At 50.9% G+C, this 23,331-nt stretch overlaps 1 protein-coding gene across 2 annotated transcripts in view; it reads right to left on the reverse strand.

Moving 5' to 3' along the window:
• ARAP1 (ArfGAP with RhoGAP domain, ankyrin repeat and PH domain 1) overlaps positions 1-20,923 on the reverse strand; it is a 65,103-nt gene extending 44,180 nt beyond the window's left edge. For both annotated transcript variants that reach the window (XM_054576232.1, XM_054576231.1), the window contains exons 1-2: positions 20,889-20,923; positions 2,820-2,900 (exon numbers count right to left, since the gene is read on the reverse strand). The gene's annotated coding sequence lies outside the window, so the exon portion shown is untranslated. The remainder of the gene's footprint in view (positions 1-2,819; positions 2,901-20,888) is intronic.
• Between the last annotated feature and the right edge of the window lie 2,408 nt (positions 20,924-23,331).

The raw sequence follows: 23,331 nt of genomic DNA on the forward strand, positions 1-23,331 counted from the left end.
AGAATACTGAGCAGCTATACAGAATGAGGAAACTCCTCCAAAATATGTTGCTGTTAAGTGACTAAAAAAAGGCATAAAACAGTATATATAACATTCTGCCTCTCACGTGGTGGGGGGGATGAACAGAGAGGATAGATCAGTATGCATCTACTGGCAGATGCATAAAATATCTCTGAAAAGATACATAGGAGACAAGGTAAGGCTGGCTGCCTCTGAAGAAAAGTGAGGGCCAAGAGGACAGGAGGGAGCAGATGCAAAGCCAGACTTCCCTGGGCCGAAGCTTATACACCTCAGATGTCCTCTTTAAGAAAAAGAATACAAAATATCTTACTTATCATTTCACTATATATATATATATTATATATATATAAAAAATATCAAATCACTGTTACAATGCCTGAACCTAATATAATGCTGTATGTCAATTATATCTCCAATTAAAACATTTTAATTAAAAAAAAAGGAATACCTTACTTTGGTAAAAATTTACAAAAACACATGACTACAGACACACACTGCCCAGGCCCCTCCTTGGAAACCCCCTCTGACTGGTCAGGGAGCCTTTCCATTCTACATCTTTTTCTATCATCTATATTTTGAATTATGTGAATATTTTTTTTAAAAGTTGATGAGACTAAAAGTAATTTATTTTTGTGGTAGAGATATACATCAATTTCTTTTCAAGTAGCATTTCCTAAAAATGAAAATAAATGTCTGCTTAATGTAGACAGTCATGGTTGGTAATTAAAAATATTTCTTATGCTATCATGTTCTGATGTAGTTTTATTTTAGAAAAACTTTTTCTTCTTAGTAATGAACTAAAATTTTATGTAAAACTTGTAATTTAGGAGAGGAAAGTAAGTTAGGTAAAATAAAACAGAAGTCTATGATTAAAAAAAAAAAAGTTAATGAGAGACCCAAAGGAAGACACAAACAGAAATATACTGGATGCTTTAGATAAGGTAGCTCTCAACATTATAAAGCCATCAGTTCTTCCAGAGTTAAACTAACTCTGGAAGGGTAAGGGTGGAAAGAAGGCAGAGGGACTAGTCAAGGAACATGTATGAATGATCCTTGGACATGGACAACAGGGTGGGGACTGTGTGTGGGAGAGGGAGGTGGGATGGGCAGAGGAGAGCAAAGGGGGAAAACCAGCAAAGATAAACTATTAAATAAATTAAAATTACCAACTGGCAAAGTCTAAAGTACATGTGGGCCTGACTGGTATGGCTCAGTGGGTTGGGCATCCTCTGGCAAACCGGGAGGTTGAAAGGTCACCAGTTCAATTCCTGGTCAGAGCCAGGTCCCTCCCTGGTTGGGGGCACATGAGAGGCAACCGACTGGTGTTTCTCTTCCTCTCTTTCTTCCTCTCTTTCCCTCTCTCTAAAAATAAATAAATAAAATCTTTTGTAAAAAGTTTAAAAATTAAAGTGCATGTAAAATGATACTAAAGATTTATCAGTAAGTGATAAAACAAGATGCAGAAAAATGTTTTATGATGTAAATATCTGGATAAAGAAAAAGAAACATTTATGATAAAATGCTCAATTATCACTAGTTATCAGGGAAATGCAAATCAAAACTACAACACGATACCACCTCACACTTGTTAGAATGGCTATTATCAAAGAGACAAGAAATAACACGTGTTGAAGAGAATGTGGAAAAAAGGGAACCCTCGTACACACACGCTGCCAGTGAGAATGTAAATTGGTGCAGCGACTATGGAAAACAGTACGGAGGTTCCTCAAAAAATTAAAAATAAGACTACCATATGACCCAGCGATTCCTCTTCTGGGTATTTACCCGAAAATGGAAACAGTTATTCTTAAAGACAAGGGTAGCTCCCCTATGTTCACAGTACCATTATTTACAATAGCCAAGACATGGAAACAACCTATAGGCCCCTCAGTGGATGAATGGATAGGGAATACATGGCATTTTTGTACAGTGGAATATTACCCAGCTATAAAAAGCATGAAATACTGCAATTTGCAACAACATGGATGGATCCTGAGAGTATTAAGCTAAATGCAAAAAGTCAGACAAAAAAAGCACAAAAATTGAACAATTTCACTCATATGTGAAATATAAAGCAAGTAACAAATGAACTAACAAAACACACAAAAACAAATGATTACCAGAGGTGAAGGGGCGTTGGGGAGGGCGAGCTGGGTAAAGGGGTTAAATATAAGGTGACAAAAAAAAAACTAGCCTTTGGGTGGTAAGCAACAGAGTATACAGATATTAAAATATAATGTATACCTGAAATTTATATAATTATAAGTTAATTAGGTAACCAATGTTACCTCAAAACATTTAATTTTAGAAGAAAAATAAAACATATATATAGCACATATATACACAAAATACCTCTGACGGGTTTATAAGAAACTGCCTTTGTGGAGGAGTGGGTACTGGCAGCTGGGAAGGCAAGAGAAGGAAGATTACCTTTCACTACATCCTGTCTCTTTTTAATTTCGTACCATTTTTCAAAACTAGAAATACAGTCTAAGAGATAATATGATCAAATGGAACGAGAAAGAGATGGTAACTCACCAGGCACAGAACAAAATCAAATAAGCAGATACACATACACACACCCACAGACTCACCACTCCCCCCTAAACCAGCTGGTCCCTCCCTGCCTTGCCCACCCTCCAAAGCCCTCCTGGGAGGCTCTTCTCCACCTCTCAACTCATTTTCAAAATGGGAAAAGGGCCCTCAGCTCCTGCTTCCTCAAAGCCTCCTCCCCCACCTCAATGTTGGAGCTTAGCCCGCCACACCCAGCCCCTGCCTCTCCCTATCTCCCAACTCACCTGCTGGGCTGTCCAGGACACTGGTCCTCCCAGAAGGAGCAGCTACTCCAAACAGCAGGTCATCTTGGCCTGAGGCGGAAGCTGCAAGAACAGGGAGGAGGCAAGGCCATTTGGAGGAGAGAGATGCTAGGAGGAAGAGGAGGGAGAAGGGGAGGGGAAAGGAGGACGGAGGGAGAAGGGAGAGAGGGATGGGGAAAAGGAAAGAGGGAAAAAAGTGAGAGATGGGGAAAAGGGTAGAGGAAGGAAGAAGAGGGAAAAGTTCGGGGAGCCCAGTAGAAGTTGGGGCCTTCCGGTGGGGGATGAGGAGGCAGACAGACAGGCCTGCCCAGAGGTACAGGCCTGTTGTAAAGGGGAGTCAAGCCCTAGGTGTGGCTCAGTGGATTGAGCGCTGGCCTGTGAACCAAGGGGTCGCTGGTTGGATTCCCAGTCAGGGAACATGCCTATGTTGTGGGCCAGGTCCCCAGGAGGGGGCGCGTAAAATGCAACCATACATTAATGTTTCTCTCCGTTTCTTTCTCCCTCCCTTCCCCTCTCTAAAAATAATAAATAAAATCTTTAAAAAAAAAAAAAAGGCGGGGGAGAACTTAAGACTCCTCATTCTCTGGCCCTTGCTGGGATGTACAGGAGGGCCTGGCAAGGAGGCTGGACACTCCCCAGGGAAGACACCGGGGAGGAGGTACATGCAGCTCCATGACTGAGGCAGTCCCCCCAACACAACACAGAGCCTGTCAGGGAGAGGTGGGGGACCCTGGGGAGATTCAGGGAGGCAGAACCCTCTCCACTAAGCCCAGAGGCCAGGGGATAGGGTGAGAACAGAGAGGCTGCAACTGAGACAGGGGCATGAGACACCAGGGGCCTGTTCTTAAACATGGGCGTGGGGTCAAAAGAGGCGTTTCCAGCCAAGGGAAGAGAACAAGCCATCCCTGCCGGCACACCGCCAGCCAGCTCAGACGGCCAGGGCTCTGTTCGGGAGGGGGCGAACGGTCAGGTCTTGGGCAGAGCTACCTTTCTGCCACTAGGACAGGGTCAGTGGCAAACTGCTAGGCTCTGTATGGTGGCTTTTTAATTTACTAGTCAGCTATTTGTCTCAAGTAGCCTCTACAATATTTCTTAGGACAGAGGTAAAATAGGGATATGTTTCAAAAGTGAATTCTTTTAAGTATTTTAAAAATAAATTTTAAGTAATTAGTACTTCAGAAAGAGTTGGCAAAAAATGGCAATGCTACTCAAATGATGATTTAAAAAAGAATAGACAACATAAATAGTCCTTACTGTATGCCAGGTACCTAAGCACTTTTTATTAACTTATTTAATCCTCATGGCAACCCTATGAAGTACATACCTCATAACATCAAGATAAAGAAACTGAGGCACAGAGAGATTAAGTAACTTGCCCAAAGTCACACAGCTAGGAAAGGGCAGCTTGAATATAGTATAGACCTGCAGAATAAAGTGTGCTGTATTAAATACACACTGGAGACTTCTGGTCAAGATGAAGCCATAGGTAAACACGCCTCACCTCCTCGCACAACTACAGCAAAATATACAACTAGGCTACAAAACAAGTATCACCCAGAATTGCCAGACAATCAAGCTGTGTGGAAGCCTAACAACCAAGGATTTAAAGAAGCCACATTCATCCAGTTGAGTAGGAGGGGCAAAGACATGAATATGTGCAGAGAGGAGGAGAAGTACGGATGGGTACAGAGGCACGGAGATGTGCAGAAATGGGAAAGGGTGGTCCCACATCCATGCATGGCAGGTAAAAATCAAGAGGGATACCTCGGGAGCAAGGGATCCCAGCCCCAGACCAGCCCAGGGTTCCGGTGCCAGGAAGGTAAGTCCCATAACATCTGGCTGTAAAAACCAGTGGGGGTTGGAAGGGCGGAAGAAACTGTGGGATTCTCAAGAGACTCCTCTTAAAGGGCCCACAACAGATTAGGACTCACGCAGACCCACCCCCTCTGGGACTCAGCACCAGGCCAACAGCTGGAAGGGCACCATTGGCATAAGGGGAGAAAGTGAAGGGACTGGCAAAAGGGCGAGTGCCGGGAGACAGCTTCCTCCCCAGCAAAACACCGGAGACCAGGCAGCAGCATTACCTCCTCTCCAAGCCCTCCCCCACACAGCACAACAGAGCAGTCAGACAGGTTGCCCCACCCTGGGGATTACCTCAGGCCCCGCCCCATACAATTTACAGGTGTACTTTTCTACAACAGGCCATGCTACTAAAAGAGGGAGTCAAAGCAGCTCTACCTAACAGACAGAAACAAACACAGGGAGGCTGCCAAAATGAGGAGACAAAATGAAAGAACAGAACTCCAGAAAAAGAACTAAACAAAATGGATATAAGCAACCTACCAGATGCATAGTTCAAAACACTGGTTATCAGGATGCTCCAGGTATTTGCTACATCCACAGCATTGGCTACTTCAACAGCATAAAAAAGACCAGGCAGAAATGAAGGTTGCATTAAGAGAAATAAAGAAAAATCTGCAGGGAACCAACAATGGAGAGGATGAAGATAAGAATCAAATCAACAATTTGGAACACAAGGGAGGAAAAACCATTCAATCAGAACAGCAGGAAGGAAAAAGAAATAAAAAAAAATAACAAAAACACAAGGATAGGCTTAGGAACCTCTGGGACATCTTTAAACATACCAACATCTCAATCATAGGGGTGCCAGAAGGAGAAGACGAAGAGCAAGAAGTTGAAAATTTATTTGAAAAAAATAATGAAAGACAATTTCCCTAATCTGGTGAAGGAAATAAACATACAAGTCCAGGAAGCACAGAGAATCCCAAACAAGATGGACCCAAAGAGGACCACACCAAGTCACATCATACTGAAATGCCAAAGGTTAAAGATAGACAATTTTAACACCATGCCCCTCTCCTTTCTTGGATAGTGAATAAAAACTTTACTCTCTGCAAAAAAAAAAAAAAAGAGAGAGAGAGAGAATCTTAAAAGCAGCAAGGGAAAAGCGGACAGTTACCTACAAAGGAGTTCCCATAAGACTGTCAGCTGCCTTCTCAAAACAAACTTTGTAGGCTAGAAGAGACTGGCCAGAAGTATTCAAAGTGATGAAAAGCAAGGACCTACAATCTAGATTACTCTATCCAGCAAAGCGATCATTTAGAATGGAAGGGCAGATAAAGTGCTTCCCAGACAAGGTAAAACTAAAGGAGTTCATCATCACCAAGCCATTATGATATGAAATGCTAAAGGGAATTACAGTATATAAGAAAAAGATCAGCCCTTGCTGGTATGGTGCAGTGGACTGAGGGCCAGCCTGTGAACCAAAAAGTCGCCCATTCGATTCTCAGTTCAGGGAACATGCCTGGGTTGTGGGCCAGGTTCCCAGTAGGGGGTGCTCAAGAGGCAACCACACATTGATGGTTCTTTCCCTCCCTCCTTTCTCCTCTCTCTAAAAATAAATAAATAAGATATTTAAAAAAAATTTTTTTAAATATACCCTGAATTTTGAAGACTTAGTATGCCCCCCCAAAAAAGATATAAACAATCTCAATAATTGTTTCCATTTCTTACATAATGGAATTATAATATTTTGGCTATTTGAATAAAATGTATTATTAATACTAATTTATGTTTCTTTTTAATGTGTACTAGAAAATTTTAAATTGCACTTGCCTCGAACTATATTTCTGTTGGACAGTGCGGCTCTGGACTCTTAACCACTCTGCTCACTGCCTCTCAGAAGTGATAATTAACACTAACTGAGCAACTGAGCCCCTGCTATACAGGTCGGGCCCTGTTCTAATGGTTCAACGTGAATTGACTGATGATAACCCCAACAACCCCATGGGAATGACAAGGGCTGGAAAACAGGAAACCACTGCTGATCCTGCAAAAGGCCCAGCCCCATCCTGGGCCTCTCTTAAGTTCCTACTCCTGCACTAAAAGCTTCAGGCCAAGGTCAGACTCAGGGACTCCACACTTACAACTCTCTAGGACAGCTCTATTCTAGGTACTGCAAGCATGAGCCAGACCTCAGACCTGCCCTTCAGGAACCTGGTGGGAGGGTCAGATACCACCCAGCCAGCAGAAACAACCCACATGGCCCTCACCCAGCCAGGGATCAGGGAAGGCTTCCTGGAGGAGGCAGCTCCTAAAAAAAGAAGTTTGGAGTAGTGCCCTGCTGAGCCATGCCAGAGCCTGAGGCAAAGAAAGAATCCGCAATACTGAAACTCTTTATTTAAAATTTTGATACTTTGTTTACCTCAGACTTTTTTCATTAATATTGATTTTTTTTAATATATTATTCATCTTGATTACTGAGTTTTTGTGTCCCCTTCCCCCACTGGTTTAGGCCCTTCAGCTACTGTGACACATCACTGAGTTTCCACCCCCAGGGAAGCAGGGACCCAGTCAGAGGGGAGAGCTATCCTGTTGCGACAGCATGGCCACAAGTTGGGGGGGTTCTCCTCCTTCCCCGCACAAAAAGGCTCAACTCATGCTTCCACCGCCCACTCTTTCACCCTGCCCCTGCTTCTCCCGTCTCCCTCCGGCACCTCTCTGCTGTGCCAACCTGTCCCACCACTACTCAAAGCCTTCCGCGGTTTCCAGTGCCCTCAAGTCCAGCCACTGGGACTGTCATTTGACCTGCTCCAGCCTTGACATTTACAGATGTAGAAACCAACACCCTCAGGGAGGAAGTGACTTGCCCAAGTTGCCTGTGACATACCCCAAACCCCAGCCAGGCTGAGCTGGCCCACAGCTCCCTCCATTTTACTTTTTTATTTTGCATCAGAAACCAGCTCGGTGCATAGGAGCCCCCGAAATTTTCCCCACCTTCAGGTACTGATTCCAGGAGGCCCCCTCCAGAAAGTTCTCCTTGACAGTCCTTGGGCTCTTAAGCCTCGGGAACTGAGCCATGCAGCTCAGAACTGCTTCTGTTCTATCTTTGGTTGTTGCATTTGTGGGGGTCCATCTCCACCCGATCCCTAACCCAGCTTGGGGCACTCTGTGAGTCTGCACCCATTTTTGTGCCCCCTGCTCTCCACAGTAGAGCTCGGGACCTGCCTAGGCTCCAGGGCACTCAGTCCAGAGATTAAGTTAGGGTCGTCTGGAATCTCTAATCCTTTTTCAGGTCTGTCCTGTGTCCCTCTTGCTGGAGCCAAAGCAGTCACCTTTCTGTCCTCTACCTACCATTTTAACACCCGGGGCAAAGTTTAAATCTCGTCGCCCCTTCTCTGTCCCAGCGCAGCACCTCCCCGATGCCATCCCTGCCCACTACTGATTAGAGACACCAATTTTGACAGTCGAGCAGGAAAGTGGCCCAGAGCCTTCCTCAAGGACAGGCACACACCCGTTTCCTTCATTTGCTAAGTGCCTACCTCAAGCCCAGCTGCTGCCAGATTTCTACCTTCATCTCAGTCATCCTCGTAACAATCCCAAAGCCTGGTATTTTTACCCTATTTCCTGGAGGTTGTGTGAGATGGAAACCTACCCAGGTCGCTTGCTGGGGCCAACGGGGCCTGTAGAGGACGTGACCGCTTCTGTCTGGCTGGGTCAGCAAGGCTCCCCGAGGGAACTCCTGAACTGTGCCTTGAAGGATACACAGGAGGTTGTCCTTCCAAACAAAGGAAACTGCGTGCCAAGGCCCAGGGACAGGTTAGGACCTGACAGGCGCAGAGACCGGAGATTTCAGCAGGGCAGGAACGGGAAATGTGAAGACAGTAGGGACACCCAGGGAGGTTTGGAGACTCTCCCTCAGGTGCCCACAAGCCTGCTGACCAGATGGATGAGGGCATCCCCTGCATTCTGATTTGCACGAGTGGGTCAGGCCTAAGCCAGAGTAGCCTCGACAGTCCTAACTCCTTCCACACTCAAGGCTGGAGTCCCCTCAGCCAAGACCCTTTCTCATTGCATCTTCAGATCTTCCCTCTCCACTGAGCTGTGCTCTGGGGTCAAGAAAGGCCCAGTAGTGTAGGGAAGCGGAAGGGGGAAAAGGCAGGCTCAGGGGCTCAGACCTGAGACTTGAGCTTATCCACCCCCCACCCCTTTCCCCCCTGCTCAACCCTCTACCCCAGGCAGGCTGGGTAGAACCCCAGTGTCCAGACCTCAGGAAACCCATCAGAGCTCCCCACACAGGAACCAAGAACCCCACCCATTCAGCTTTGGCCAGGTCACACCCCACCCACACCATAAATGCACATCTCATTCCACCAACAGGGGCACCTACCTCCCACCAGACCCAGTAGTCACACAGATCTGCCCCCCACCCCCCAACACACAGCCTTCAGTCCCCACACTCCCCATCAATAATAGCTCAACTTCGACAACTGCATCAGAGCCCCCGCAATGTCCAATACCCCCCACCCTCCAGCCCAGTCAGCAGGGGATACCTATGGGCAGGGCCACCCTCAGTCTGCAAGGCGTTCTCAGGACTCCACTAATGGAGGCACAAGGCCTTGGAGACACTTCCCTTAGATATGAGGAACTAGGTGGGGGTTGGGTTCCCAGAGGGTACAGAAGTAGCTCCGGGCCCTCTGCAGAAGCCAGCTGCCTCCAGCAGCAGGCAAGGCAGAAGGTGCACAGCTGACTGATCCCTGGGCCAAGAAGTCTAATTTCTGTCTCTCAGAGGCTGGTGGCCCCTGCAAACTGGTCCCAAGGGGGCACACTGGAGTCTCCTGCCCTACACCAGCCCTGAATCTCTGCCCTGTCACTCACCCTGGCACCAACTTTCTGCCCCATCCCATCTGTGTCTGTCCTCTGGTGTTCCAGGAGTAGTAGGGGAGGTCAAGAAGCGGCCCTCAGGCCAGTGAGGACTGAGTCGGGGGCCCCAGGCCAGAGCCCCTTCCCTGCAGGACACACAAGACAAGTCCAGGTTCCAGTCCTGGCTCCACCTCTTCCTACCTGAAGCCCTGAGCAAGTCATGTCACATTCTGAGCCTCAGTTTCCCCTTCCACAAAGCAGAGCTGTCATCGAGATGACTGTGACATGTCACCAGCTGTGTACTAGCGGACACACTGGTCATCTACTCCCCCCTACACTGCTGAGACAGACACTTCCGGTACCTAGCTCCAAGGCCTTGGCTGCCCCTGACAATGTTGGTCTTGTAGCCAGGCTCTAGTCTGGGCGCTCTCAGTACCCTGGAGTTCTCAGTTACCCCTGATACCAGTGACTACCTCACCCAGCCTGCAGCCTGGTTCCCCTGCAGGGGTCCAAGACTAGACACCCCATTATCCCCTAGACCTCTTCCTGGGTGGCTCCGGGCACCACACATTCCCCATCCCACACTGAATTTACTAGCTTCCCTCTCCGGATAAAGCAAGGCTGCCTCCAACCTACACAGGGCCTTTGAACAAATCAAAAAAATGACTCTTCCCTCAGGAGCCCCACATCAGGGCTCCCAGCTCTCCAGGTGGCCCCACCTAGCAGGTACCCTTAGGCAGCATATCCACACACAGTGGACCTGGTGACAGGCAGGATATTTTAACAACTTCCTTGGGGCAGTATATCCAGTTTATTAATGATGAAAGGGCATTAAAGACTAAGTGCCTCCCTTGCGGGGGTGGCTCAGTGGATTGAGCACCAGCCTGCAAATCAAAAGGTTGTCGCTGGTTCAATTCCCCACCAGGGCATGTGCCTGGGTTGCGGGCCAGGTGGAGCAAGAGGCAACCAATTGATGTTTCTCTCACACATTGATGTTTCTCTCCCTCTCTTTCTCCCTCCATTCCCCTCTCGCCTAAAAATAAAAAATAAATAAATAAATCTTAAAAAAAAAAGAAAAAAAAAGACTAAGTGACCATGGACATCCCTGACCTAAATTTCAAGCCTTAACTCCCACCCGAACCTTGGACGACTATCACTTTCTATAACCTTCATGTCTGGACTATTTAAAGTTTTAACAGTTGGGAATTACTTTTATAATTAGAAGAAAAAATGATAAAAGTATTCAAGTCTATTAGAATTGAGTTTGTTCCTCAAACTGCCATTATAAAGCAGCTTTATGATTTTAAATATAACATGAATAGACTACTAAGAGAACTGCTGTAAACAAAACTGCTGATTTCCTGGGCCATCTGGACAAAAGAATGAGAAACTAAAACCTAAAGCTTGCTCCCTCCCTCCACCAGCTTATCCTCCCAAATGCCTAAGACACAGCTTATCAAATAAGGTTCCATCACCAGGGACCCAGAGGGCAGCAACGAAGTGCAGCTGACAGACTTTCAAATGGGAAACAGACTGAGAACCATTAGTAAGCACGAGAGACTCCAAGTTCCCTGTGGTTTGTCCTTTAATAGCACCTGACCCCACCCAAACCCTGACCCTCACCCCACATTCCCCAAACCTCACCCAGGAGCCCGTCATGCCCAAGCCGCACCCTGGAGAGGGTCAGATCGGGAGTAAGGCATGAGGACACAGTGTGAGTGTCTGAAGTATCTCGCCTGCAAATAAATGAAGCTGAAAGTCAAATCGTTTGCTTTCTAGGCTTTGTCAAAAAGGCTCCTTGTCAAAAATCCCCCTCAGCTCTAGCATGCACCCTACCTCCAGATAGATCACTCTGGACCACTCCCTCCACTTTCCCCTAACTGCCTCCTCATTACCATGTTTTTGACACATCCCCCTCCTCTCCATCCCCACTAGGCCTGCCCAGTCTGCCTGGACCCCTCCACCCTCCTCTCTGCCTCCTGCCCTCTGCCCATCAGCAGCAGGGGCACCCTCTAACCTATACCTCTAACCTACCACAAGGCAGGGCTTCTAACCAGAACCCTAAACCCACAGCCATGACCCACAGCCACCTTCCCTACTCCTCCAACCATGCACTCTTCAGGCCTCACTCAGGCCCTTCCACCTTAAAGCGTGACCCAGCCAGCCCCACGGCCCCTGTGGGGACCTGGGCACTCCCACCAGAACAACCCAGGCTCTGGGCTGGCCCCCTGCCCCTCAGTCACAGGCACACCCTATTGGGCTGGGGACTTCCCAGGCAGGGCAGGGAGCACCTTGCCAACCAAAAGTGCTGGCAAGGGGAAGCCTGAGGTCTTCCAGGTAATTGTAGGAAGATCCCCCTCTGTGACCACTGCCCCCCTCAACGCTGCAAATTAGTCAGAAACAGGAAGACACAGGCTAACCACAAGCAGGGTGGGAGTGCACAGGGCTGACAACAGACTCCCAGGCGGCAGGAGTGGACAGTACCGGAGTCACATGCCAGGACCCTGACCACTCACCAGAGGAGCGGAGGGGCGGGGTGGAGTTGACAGGGGAGGGGGAGAGAAGGCTGCTGGACTCCACCCTCTGAGTTGACCAGGAACCAGGCATGAGCCCACCCAGGAGCAGAGACTTGGAGGAGCAGCCTGGGAGAAGAGAGACCTGAACCTGTCTGTCCTCTCCCTAGGTGGCCCCTGAAATGGAGAAGCCGGAAGATGAGCGGCCCCACACCGCTGGCACCTGAAAGGGGAAGCTGCCTGTGTTGGTGGGTGGAGGAGACCAGATGGGCGGGACCAGCCCCGCAGGCTCTGGCCTGCAATTTGATGTGTGACCTCAGCCTCTTCCACTATATAATCAGAAGGGAAAAGATTCCTGACAAGGCCCCTCCTCCCCAACTCACAGGGAACATTCTAACCCACTCATCCGATCCAGCCTTACCTGCTTAAAGGTCATGGTTATAGAGTGCTTACCACCGACCAGGCACTGTGCTAAACATGCTACACAGATTATTTCATATAATTCTCCCAGGGGAGTCCAAACTTTTGGTGTCTCTGGGTCATACTGGAAGGAGAGTTGTCTTGGGCCACACATTAAATACGCAAACACAAACGAAAGCGGATGAGCAAAAAAAAAAAAAAAAAAAAAGGTTTTAAGTAAATTTACAATTTTGTGTTGGGCTGCATTCACAGCCATCCTGGGCCAGCCTGGACAATCTAGAAAGTGGATGGCTTGCCCATAATGACACAGGAGACAGAACCTGAACCAAGGGCTGCCTAGGCCCCTGCTTCCACTACATCTCCTCAGAGACACAGTATGAAGCCGAGCAGGGAGGTCAGGCAGCGGTGGACGAGTGCGGGCTGAGAAGGGCTGAGAAGGGCTGAGAAGGCCATGCTAAGACACTTGCCCTCACTGAGCAGGCAACAGGAAGCCATGAAGGGCAGCGGGTGCTCAGGGACCACGCACAGGGAGGCAGGCAGGCAGGCAGGGGTTCCTGCTGCTGTGAGATGGGAATTCACAGCTTCTCTGAGTCTGTTTCATCATCTGCACAATGGGGATTATGACAGCTCCACGGCACAGCCTCGTGAGGAATAAATGTATGCCTTCGAAACAGAATCCCCGTCTGACCAGTTCTCACTCCTGGTGATTTCCCGCTTCCCTCAGAGAGAAAGCCAAAGCCAGCACAGGCAGCGCCCAGCAGGCCAGCGTGGTCTGTCCCTGCCACCTCCTGCCTCCCTGCCGTTACTCCAGCCTTCTCCATAAGCTCCACCTCAGGGGTGGGCACTGGGGCTCGCTCTGCCTGGAAGCCTCTTCCGGGCATCGGCATGACTCGCGGCCAGCCGTGCTTTCCCAGCACCTGCTCAAACGCAAGGCCTTCCTTCCACGATCATTCTACCTAAAAAAAAGCGCCCCCATCAGTCCCTGTCTCCCGACCCTGTGTCATTTTTCAGCACCCCACGTATCACTACTGGAACACTTTATTATATATTTATTGTTCATTGTCAGTCTCCGCTGGAGGACTGGGACTTTGTCTCATTCACAGCTCTATCCCTCATGGCTAGAAATGTCCAGCCCCTGGGAAAATGGATGAATGGAAATCTATATAAAGGCCTGGCTCACTTGGGTCAGGAGTTTGGGATGGGACATGTGCCTCTGTGATGCATGTAAGGAAAGAAATGGTTGGCTGAGGTAGGTATCAAAGTTCAGACCAAAGAAAGGTCTGGGAGTCAAAGATTCAGTTCTGAAAATCCTTGGCACCCTCCATGGCTAAGCCTGACAGGCCTTTCCGCCTGATGCTGCCCCAGCCACTTCCTGCTGTGCTGGCCCATAAACACTGCGGGGCTGGGGGCTGGTCACGGGAGAAGGTGCTAATTCTCAAACCCCCAGAGCTGCCCACCCCTAAACTGCCCCCCACAGCAGGCCAGAACCACCCAGACTTCCAGGAGTCTCTAAGACCAACAACCCCCGTCCCCAACTCAAGGCAGGTGCCTCACCCCTGCCTGCCTCCCCCTTCCTGAGAGGGGCAGTTCCTCTCAGGTGACTTCAGATACTGAAGCAAAGCCCTTCCTCCAAGTGAGCTGACTGGGTTGGCCCTGCACTGATAAGCGTGGGTTTTCAGGCCACTGGCAGTAGAGGCAGATGAGTGTCCTGGTTCGTGTCCTGAGCAGAACCTCTAGACAACCCCCACCTTTACGGCTGAGAAGAAGACAGAAGGAACTGGCTCAGCCCCAGTCTGAGGGGAGAGGCAGGCTTTTCACTGAGGCTCTCTCTGGCACCGAGCAAGAGAGACCCTACCCTAGAGCTGTTCTGTTGTCATCTGACCAAGCTCAGCCCCCAACCCTGCCCTCAGGGAGGCCCCTTTCTCCCCACCAGGCTAGGGAGGCCTTTGGGAACATACTGTTGCATTTTAGCAGCAGACCCACAAAGCGGCCCATCTGGATGAAGGGCCCCTCTCAAGTGGGTGACAGCTTTACCCAGCTCATACTTCAAGGGGTACAGAGCCAAGTACCTCCTACTCCAACCCATCTGATCACACCCATACACTGGTAAAAGCACAGGACCTTCAAGGATGCATGTGGATCCAAGAGCGCGCACATGCACACACAAGCACACTCACAGTGTGCCCAGAGGGACGTGAAGCAGGAAGGGGCTCCCGAGCCAGGAAATCTTCCAATGGGGTGCATTTCCTTCATAGGAGGTAACAGGCCTCCCCTCCAGGGGCAGGTCCCGCTCTATGCCCAGGGCTCTTTTGGGTCGCCTGCAGTGCTCACAGGCTGAGATGGGTACTAGAAGGGGCCTGGGAAGGCACTGTGAAACGCCCTAAGGCTACAGGGCTCAGGTCTCTGTTCGCTACTCTAACCGTCCAGGAGTGGCCCTGGGTCTGCCAAACCACATCCTGTCCCCAGAGGACCTGTTTTTGCCCAGCAGTGTGGCCCAGACCTTGCTCTGTGACCCAGCCAATCACCAGCCCTCCTGGGGCCTCCCGTCAAGCCTATCCTGGTATCCAGGAAGACAGCCCTACCACCACCAAATGACAAGGAGGCCTGGTCCCTCTCTGTCCCCTCCACACTCCCCAACAAGTCCCTGGTTCTCCAATTTCTTGAAAGAGGGCAGTTGGGTACATATGCTGGGGTGGTGGGTGCAGAAAGCACCACAGCCTGGCGCCCAGCTCAGCCCCACAAGCTGCCCTGAGAAACTCTCCAGTCCTCATCTGGCTGACACCAGCTGGCCAAGGTGTGGCACAGAGTCTACCTACCTCTCAACTCAGGGCCTACCCTTCCCAATTTGAGTGTTTGCAGACTTTTAGAACCTAGAATTTTGGAAATCTGGAAGCTGGAATTCGCAGGCACATGACACCTTAGAATCCTTGAATCCTCATGCCTAGGATCTCAGACTCAGAATCCTAAAATTGCAGCTGCTCCATATAAGGGCGAGAGTGGAGAGGCATGGAGAAGCCCCCCCACCTCAGCTTCCCTCACCTCTCACCTGCCCTCTTTGGTCAGCTGCTGTCCCCACCTGGGGCTACCAGACCTGGGAGGTTCCAGGAGCTGCTGCTTCCTGCTCCTTGCTCCCTCCCTGAGGCTCCAGGGAAGCTGAGTCCATTGAAAATAAGTGACAACCCCAGGCCTCTCCCTGAGGTGAAGGTCAGGGACATACCATGGGCTCCTTACTGCAGGCCTGACTATAGGCAGAGCCCTGGCCCTGCATTATGGTAGGAAGGAGGGGCAGAGAGAAGGGGATGCCCAGAGGCAGGCAACACCCTCTGGAGTGGTAGGGAAGGGGCAGAAGACACTCGGGCACCTGGGGAAAAAATACACAGTGGAACCTCAGCCCTGCTGCTGCTCCCTGTCCTAGATGCTGACCCACCGCAGCGTGGCCAGGAGGAGGTAGGCCAGGCTGCCCCGGGGGATTGTACAGCTGAGATTCCGGGTTGACCTCTGGCTCCCTGCCCTGAAAATGGGGACAAAAAGTGGCTGTGGAAGGTCCCAATCCTCCTCTCCCTACCCCGCTTTGGCTCTCAATCTTTATCCCCACAACAAAGATAATGAGGAGGTAGAAGATTTTACCACATCCCTCCCTCTCTGAGCTGTGAATCCTCCTCTGGACCCCTGTCCGCTTGAGCAGCACACTCTTGACCACAGCTGGTCTCTGCTTCTCGCTCTCTTAGCACCGGAACCATTTTTCCAGGTTTGTTCAATTAGTCACTGACACCCAGCTGATCACGGGCACCTTGAGTGCAATCAGGTTCCTGGTTTGGTCAGGAAGAAAGGCTTGGGCCTTATGACAAGGAAGGTGGGCAGTGTCTGAAGGAACCTCAGGGTGCCAGAGTCCCAGGAGGCCCTGACCAAGGCCTTAGCAGGGAGGTGGCAGGCAGGCCTCAGAGCCCCCTGCCTCGGTCCCAGTCCCAGCTCTCCCTTTCCTTGGCTGAAAGACCATATGGGCAAGTCACTTAACTCCTACTGATGCCAGTTTCCTCATTAGCAAGGTGGGGTCTGGGAGGACCACTGCTTCAGCAAAGCCAAGCGGACAGGATGAGAGCAGGGAGCAGACCTCAGGAGGTGCTCATCCTCGGGCTGGGCCCGTGGGAGCTGAACACCTGACAGCAGCCAGTTCAGTCTGCAAGCAGGATGCCCTTGCAGGCATCCCATTGCCACAGCTGGTCACCAGCAATGTCACCTAACCAAGTGGCACTCCAGTCCCTGCCTGCCACCCTGACTGGGAGTTCCCGGGGTAGGAGAGGGTTTGGATCTCCTCTGGGCTGCAGAGTCTCCCAGTGCTCAGGGTTCTCACTATGAAACAGGAGAAATTCAGACTCGTGGCTCTACTATGGAGCAGATAATTTTGGGCAAATCACTTAACCTCTGTGGACCTCAATTTCTTCATCTGTACCTACCCCACTAGACTACTGTTGGGGATTAAATGAAATCATTACATAAAATACTGAGCTCAGTGCCTAGCACACAGTAAGCTTCCAAGAAAGAGTAGCTACCACTATTATCATTTCTACTATGTTTTAAAAGATTTTATTTATTTTTAGAGAGAGAAGAAGGAAGAGAGAAAGAGGGAGAGAAACATCAATGTGCAAGAGAAACATAGACTGGTTGTCTCTCACATGCCCCCAACTGGGGACCTGGCCCACAACCCAGGCGTGTGCCCTGATGGGAATCGAACCAGCAACCCTTCGATTTGCAGGCCAGTGCTCAATCCACTAAGCAACATCAGCCAGGGCTCATTGCTACTATTTAATAATTTGGTTATAAAATTGGTCACTTAACTCCACATCCCCTCCCAGCCACTCTGTCCCAATGATTTAGGACAGATGTCCTGAGTATAGAACAGACTTTTCCCTTCTGGACATATTCCAAAGGATCAGCTAGAGAGAAATTCCACAGGAAGGTCATGCAGAAGACCAACCAAGCACTGCCCCCTCCCCCAGCTGTCCCTCAGACCTACGGTCATCTGCCTCTTTGGGCTAGGACCGTCCACTCCAGAGCCCTGGTTGGACCATAGGGGACGCAGGCCTGACAGGGGTGAGGTTACATGGACAGGACGTCCTCTCTGACCAGGGCTGGGGACACGCAGGAGTCCGCAGCGAGCCCTGAGCTTTATCAGGAGTGCACTTACAGGGGATCTGAGGACCCCCATATCCTCTTGCTGTTCAGACTCTTGGAGCGGCCACCCTTAGTGCAAAACCCCTTCCTAAAACATCAAACACCCTCTGCGCAGGGCTGTGGAAGGGATGAGTCCAGCCTGACTGAGACCAGAGGACGGTGAGAGGGGCTGCCCAAGGGACTGGACTCTGCTTCTGAGGGAGGGCCAGGTCTGCCTGGCTGACGTCACACTCTGCTGCCTTGGCCACCACCCAGGGGAAAGCCCCTTCCTGAGTGAGACCCTGGACTGAGCTCAAGAGGTGAGGTCAGGCCAGGGAAGGGGAATTCAGGCCAAAGGGGTAAGCAAAAGCTTGGATCCTGATCCTTCCTCTACCACTTTACTATAACCTTGGGCAAGTGATTTTGCCTCTCTGTGCCTCAGTTTCTTTCTCTGTAGATTGACGCCCAACTTCTAAGGTTGTTTGGAAGATGAAACTGGTTAACATACATAAAAGTGCCGGCAGCCTGGCTGGTGTGGCTCAGTGGATTGAATGCCAAAAGGTCAAGGGTTCGATTCCCAGTCAGGGCACAGGCCTGGGTAGCAGGCCAGGTTTCCAGTTGTGAGTGTACGAGAGGCAACAAATAGATGATCTCTTTTGCACATCCATGTTTCTCTTCCTTTCTTTCTCCCTGCCTTCCTCTCTCTATAAAAGATAAATGAAAATTTTTTTTTTTTAAAGTGCCTGCAACAGTGCTGTGTGCATGTTTACTGACGCTGTCATTCTGGCTGATGTCATTACTCGGCTCTCTGAGTTTCTTCCCCTTTTACTGGAGGTTCCCAGAGACGGGCCAGACTAGGAGTCGGGGTCCATCCAGACCCCCACCGGGGCTGTCTGTGTGATCTTTGTCCAATTTCTGGCCTTGGCCTCAGTCCCCCCCGATCTGTGAAAAAAGCTAGGCCAAGCGGCCTCTGACTGTCCATGGCCATATCTGCTCCAGCCTCCCTCCCACCTCCATTTCCTCCTTCCTTCTCCATTCCCAACTCATGTGCTACTGCATCCCCTCCTGCTGCAACAGAACCCACGGAAGCCTAAAGTGGCCTGAAAGGGACAGCTGGTGGGCAAGGGGTACCAGACTTCAAGCAGCCTAGGGCCCATCCCAGGCCTCCAAGGGTTAAGATCCAGAGTGAAGGGGGGTGGGGGGGAAGAGGCAGGGTCAGGGCTAGAGCCCAGGGCCTGCCTCCCCTCCCCCTACCCTGGGAACAGAAGCTACTTGTTTGGGCATCAGCCGGCTGGCTTTGAGCTTGGCCAAAGGGAGAATGGGGTGGAGAGGGGAGAGCCCCTCCCCCCCACCCTGGGGAGACTGGAGGGGACTCCCTTCTTCCAGCTGATGCCCTAGGTTTAGTACTGGGCTAGTCCATCACTAGCCCCTAGGGCTCTCAGAGGCCCCTTACCCCTCTGAACTGTCCCCTTTCACTAAGTTCTGCCTTTTCTTCATTCAGACATTCACTGCTGGGGGCAGGATTTAGACTCAGGCCCAGCTCTTGCCCCAGACCTGGCTCATTTTTGGAACACAGTACCAAGGCTTATCACCCCATCCTGCAGATGGGGAAATGGGGGCTCTGAGGAACTGAGAAGTCCGGGGACGTGCAATCATATGGGGTGTGGTGGCAGCACAGAAACTGCCCCAGGTCCCAGATATTCCCATGGCTCTGCAGGAGCCTTCCCCATAGAGCTCCAAAGAGGCCCTTGCTAAGCTGAGCCACTACACAGGACTGAAAAGCTAGGCAGCAATGAGCAGCCCGCTTCTGAAGTCCCAAAGGATCTAGGGCATTTGGAGGAGAGAAAACTTTGCGGGTAGAGGCAGACGAGCAACCTGCACAAAGGGCTGAGGCTTGATGTGCAGAAAGGCTTGACTGGAACCTGACAGGTGATGGGGGCGAGGCTGGGGCCAAGAGGGGAATGCCCCAGTGAAGCTTGGGTACAACCTGGGCCGCTCGTGGCCTCTGCCAATTTTCACCTCCCCAATTGTCAGGACTCTGCCTGGGACGGCCCCCTCTTGCCCTCCAGTAAGCAAGTGGCAAATGCAGAGGCAGAGTCCCCAGGCCAGGGTCCGGACAATCCGAAACCGCCGAGGGACAGGGTGATGAGTTCTCTCTACACCTTGCCCCTGCTACCCCTTCATGCCATACCAATTTCCTTGCCATTCCTCAACTATGCCATGCAAGTTTCTGCCCTTGTTCAAGCTATGCCCTCCTCTGGACGGTCCTTATCCTTATGAATTGACACAACTGCCGAGGCCCATTCCAGTCATCTCCTCCCTGGGCCTCCAAGAGCTCCAGTCCCTGATTCTATCTCAGTGCCTATTTGTATCTGTCTTTGTGACTGGTATCCTTCTACCCTGCAATGAGCTTACTGGGAGGTCCCCCCTAGCCTGGACACTGTCTGCTCTCTTAGGACAGGCATCCTGGGTGCCCGTCTGGACCCCGGTACTCATGCAGTAAATGGAGCACCTCTACATATCTGCCTGATCCTGAAGCCCTCCCCACCCTCCAAACCTGGGGATCTGGGAAGGCTCCCAGGGCAGGAGCTTTGGGGGAGGGTGTGCATATGCCAGAAGCCATACTGCGCCGGCTTTTAACCAAAGTTCCCCAGCACCAAAAACATTTCTGGCGATCTGGGACTAAACACCCACCTCATGCCCCCCAGGCTGAACTCCAAGTCTGCTCTCTCCAGTCCCAAAAACCCACTCCAGCCTTGACCCCATTCCGTGTGAACGCAAACCTCCTTTTTCCAGCAACTGGGCCACATAGGGGCTCTTGGGAGGCCATGTCACCATTTACTAGTGGGGAATTGGGGCGCAGAGACGGGAAGTAGTCTTCCCAAGGTCACTTCCCAGGTCCTGAGCACAGGGTCGTTGCAATGTGCAGAGCTTTAGGGGTCTCCGCGGTCAACGAGGTGGGAGCCTTCATTTCACAAATGAGGAAAGCAAGGCGTCCGAAGAAGGGCTGGCTTCGGATCCCGAGAGCCTTCAGGCAAAGGGCTGAGGGCTGGAAGCCCCGGCCCGCCGGTTCGCCCTCCTTCCTACAGTCTCCAGCCGGACAGCGCACCTTGCAGAGGCGATCCCCATCCCCACCACTGAATAGCAGAACTGAAAACACAACCTGAAGGGAACACCCGCGGAAGTAGGTGCCGGGCACAGAATCGCCGCGGGGCCTCGGCGTTCCCTTCTGCGGAATGGGAAACTCCGGGCCACACTTGGGGAAGGAGCGCAACGTGGGGGAGGTCCCGGCAACCACACTGACCTGTTCTGAACGAAGACTCCACGCGGGGACCCGCCGTTCCGGAGCAAACACAGGCTCAGCTGCGGCGGCTAACTCGCTGTCTCAGGTCGGGCGCGCCCACCCCCCCGGGCGCTTCCGCCTGCCCACGTGACGCCCTAGGGAGGGGAGGGCGGGGCAGGGGCATGGACACGCCCCCTCTCTTACTGGGCTCAGCGGAGTCCCGACTTGCCTAGTACACGATGTGTCTCTGTTTCTCGCCTATTCCTTTCGCTGCTGCTCAGAGGTCCGTTTCTGTTTCCTGAGGCTCAGGTTCTATCCTCACCACCACTCCCCACTAAGACTCCATCTCTTCCTGAGTCTCCCTGCCTCTTACTACTTACTCCTCTTCTGGTGACTGTGCCTCAGAGGAATGAGCCACACCCCCCTCCCAGGAGCCCAGGCCCCCAGGGTGTGAAAGGACGACCCAGATAGGTCTCTAGGGAGTCCTTCCCCACCCCATTCTCTGAGGCTATCTCCCTGCTCTCCCTGGGCCACGCCCCCAGAAGGAGGGTCGTGGGGAAGAGTCCTGCCTAGTCAGAGCACCCCAAGATCTTAGTTGAAGTTTGCAGCCTGCGGTCCTGGCACCCAGGCACCTTCACTGGCTTAAAGAACTGGAGATTCTCTACCGTTCTGCAAGCACACACACAGATGAGGGCCCAGGGCAGGCATTCCTGGTTCCTGTGTCCAAGGCACCTTTGGGGCCAGCCAAGCCAGAAATCTTACTCTATTTCTCCAAATACCCTGTGCACACAACTGGAAGAACTGCTCTCACCAAGGTAGGGCATGGGGGTTTACTCTATGAGAATGAGAGTCATTAGTTTGAGCACCTACACCTACTACTTTATGCCAGGCCCAGGGCTGGACAATTCACTCCTTTTATCTCAAGCCTCATACTTATGCTTGAAGGCAAAAATCTTCATTGCAGGCTATAGATTAGAAACTGAGGCTCCAAAAATTTCCAAAACTTGCCCAAAATTACAAAACCAGTATTGGGCAAAACTGGGATTGTAACCTAAGTCTTGGTGAGTTCTAGAATCTCCTACCTACCCCTGGACCTTTACTCCTCCCCTCTAGGAAAGTCTACTACTGCGTCTTCCTGACAAGGCTAAGGCAAGTTGCTTCCCAGGAAGGGAAGACAGGGCCATACCTTAGGGAGGACTTCCTGGCCCCAAATTCATATCAGGTGCAAAAACACGGGGGAGGGCAGAACACAGGGCCCTTCTCCCAACCTGACAGCAGAGCAGAGGTATCCCTCAGGCAACAGAGGGCACCTGGGGGCCACAGAGAACAGAGGAGGCCCAGGTATCCTTCTAGACCTGAAAGCATCAAGGTAGAACACAGGAACAAGGGCCTGGCATCCAACCACTGGCAAGGGGCTAGGGACCCCATCCTTTTTGTTAACACAGGCTGGAAGTCTTTTTTCTTTTTTCATAATTGATTTTAGAGAGAGAGAGAGAGATGCGGAGAGAGGGGGAAAACCCCATCAATTTGGGAATAAGTTGTTCCACTTACTTATGCATTCACTGGTTGATTCTTTCATGTACCCTGACCAAGGATCGAACCCACAACCTTGGCATATCTGGATACCACTCTATCCAAATGAGCTACCAGTCTGGAGGTCTTCAAAATGACCTATGAAGGACTCAAACAGGGCCTGGTCCTTTCAATGCACTGAAGTCTGATGACTCTCACCTCAACTCCAACTTCCCTCCTCCAGAACATGCTGCCCCAACCTCAGCTCTGAGGCCCACAACCCTGTGGTATGAGACCCAGGGACCTCACCACCTCCTTTCTCTGATGACTGACCCCCTGTCCATAGGTTGAACCTTAGGAGGCTGAAAGTCACAAAGTAGAACCTCTCTCTCAACAGAGCTGAAGGTCACAGGAAGAGCCCTACCCTCTGACACCTGACCCAGGGCTTCTAGCCAGTTCTGCTCCTTCTCCTAGAGCAGTAAAAGGTAGTCAGACATCCTGGAGAGAATGGCAGAATGGACACACAGCGAGGACAGGTGGATAGAGTGAAATAATGGCCCAGACAGCGTGGCTCAGTTGGTTGGAGCATTGTCCTGTATACCAAAGGACCGTGGGTTCCACTTCTGGTCAGGGCACATGCGGGAAGAAACCAATCCATGTTTCTCTCACATTGATGTTTCTATTGCATCGATGTTTCCCTCGTGCATTCTCTCTCCCTCTTTCTCTCTCTGTAATCAATACATATGTTTAAATAAATTTAAAAATTATAAAAAAAGGAGTGAACTAATGAATAGACACAAAGGGAATGGGACACCCCAACCCCCCGGTTGCACATGGGGAGGTAAGGGGATGCCTAAGGGAGCAAAGGTCAGGCGGCCAATGATACAATTAACAAAACAAACCGTAGAACAAGGAGACCAAAGGCTGCAGTCGTGCCCTGGGCAGGTGAGGA

This window comes from Pteronotus mesoamericanus, unplaced genomic scaffold, assembly GCF_021234165.1.
Source record: "Pteronotus mesoamericanus isolate MK-2021 breed Mesoamerican mustached bat unplaced genomic scaffold, CSHL_Meso_final contig_33, whole genome shotgun sequence".
NCBI lineage: Eukaryota > Metazoa > Chordata > Mammalia > Chiroptera > Mormoopidae > Pteronotus > Pteronotus mesoamericanus.